The sequence below is a fragment of the Crinia signifera genome, chromosome 3 (assembly GCF_055691185.1).
Source record: "Crinia signifera chromosome 3, ASM5569118v1, whole genome shotgun sequence".
Lineage (NCBI taxonomy): Eukaryota > Metazoa > Chordata > Amphibia > Anura > Myobatrachidae > Crinia > Crinia signifera.
This window is the reverse complement of record NC_139219.1, coordinates 87,327,281-87,329,446: the sequence shown is the minus strand read 5'-3', so window position 1 is coordinate 87,329,446 and position 2,166 is coordinate 87,327,281.

The following is a 2,166-nucleotide window of genomic DNA, read 5'->3' as shown; positions in this document are numbered from 1 at the left end:
GACACAGGTACATTCTGGAACCTCTAAATGGGGAGCACACCAGTTGCCCTACCCTCCGCTCTACTAGTGGGGTTACCGCAGAATGGCCATCACTACTCATAACACTGCAGTGGCAGGCTTTTAACTATCTCCATGTGACCTATCATGATGTCATTACTCATCCTGTGTAGGCCCTATGCCTGGAATTTCAGACCTGGCGCATATGCAGTCTGGATATATTGTGAAGCAACAGGCACAAATAGTAAAGAATAGCAGCCTCCCTCCCTCCTGTCAGCGCATAGCAGTGCTAGCTTCTCAAACCTCCCTCAGAAGCAGCGTTGGTGGGATTGTGGTGCCGTAGCCATAGCACACGCCTGATGACCGAGCTCCACCATCACCTCCCTCACTACACTCCTGACTGCATAGCACAGTTCCTGTTTTGTGCTTGTGTCCCAAACATTTACATGTTCATATCTGTCGTCATTTATACAGACTGCACACGGATGTGCCTTCATGTGACAAACTTTTCCTGCCTGTCCTCTATTTACAAGGTCTCTGAGGTAAATGCAGGATATTCCCCATATACTTCCTCTCATGCTTGTGCATCACAGAGAAGGGAATAATAGTGAGACACATAATAGTACAAGCTGTGTGACTAGTTTGCTGTAGTAAAAGTAAAAAAACGAATTTGTGATGCTATTGTTAAAACATCCACAACAAATAATTCTATCTGACTAATGGTGCATACACAATTGTAAAGTGTATCAAATCATTCCGTGTGTACGCACCTTAAGGTGTACTTCTCAGCTACCCTAAAAGACACATCAGAACGTCTTCATAGAAGTGTCCAGATACACAATATTAATTGACACCTGTAAACCTGACATATACGGTACCTCAAAGGCTGCATAAAGGTCTTTCCAATATTTACTGTTAATTTTAAGAATTAAAAATAAAAGCTTCAGAAAGCACTGCAGCCTGTCCTCTGCCCAGGGCCTGTTCTATAATTTAGGCAGTTGCCTAGGGTGTTGGAATCTGGGAGGAGCACCACCGAGTCTGCCTATCATAAAATTAAGGATGTAACTGAGAAAGACATCCTTTTTGTACCTAATGTATATGGCGTCTGTGGAATTTCTAAGACGTCACCACCACACTTTCAATTGAGGGGCTGGAAAGGGAGTATTGGTGGTAGTATGGGGTTGGGGGGTGGGCAGTAGGTTGAAGTTTTGCTTAGGGACACCTGTTCTGTCTCTTCCAAAGAATTGCAGTGTATCCTCACAGAAGGGAGCGCACTGGACAGTATGGACAGAAGGCTTCCAATAGAGCAGCGGTTCTCAAACTGTGGGTCCAGACCCCAAAGTGGGTCCCAAGCTTCTCAGCATGGGGTCGCAACTCCATGTTGCTGACCATCAGGCTGATGACTTTTCTAATCTCAGTCAGTGATTCAAGGAGTCTGAAAAGTCTGTTGAATTGTCTGTTACTTCAGGCTCCTGCCATCACTTTGTGCCTCCACAATGTTGCCATGCATGTGTCGTCTGCTAACTACACATGTGATGTGATGACCTTATGCAGTAACTTGCTGGGGTCCCGTAATTCATTTTATTGTCTCTGATGGGTCCCAGAGCAAAATAGTTTGAGGACCCCTGCAATAGAGCAAGCTACATTGTTATGGGCTTCTGCAGAGTTGGAAGCAAATTTGGTGTGTGTGTGTGTGTGTGTGTGGGGGGGGGGGGGTCTTTATTCAGTCATTTGTAGAATTATTTCATCATCTGAAATAATTTGGTGTATCATAGTTATTTAAACATTGTTACCACATAACATATGCAACGCTGATCTAGGAGTGGCAGGTTCGGCAGATCAATGCTGTGTGTGTGTGTGTGTGTGTGTGTACATCCATAAACATGATGCTTAATCTCATCAAAATCTGGAAAACAGGATTGGGTCCCCAATCTTCTGGTAGGAAAAGAGTTAACCAAATGGAAATATGCCATTTTTATAAGCCTATCTTGAAAATGACTTTTGCTATCAGAATAACTGATGTTGAATATTCAATAACAGGAATCTGAAGAGAGAGAAAGCCAAGTTTACAAGATCTTTATTTAGCCCATAGTATGTTGACTTCCTGTCAGGAAACTTACATCAGACATATGTTATCTGATGAGATTTTGAAAATAATGCTAATGGTCC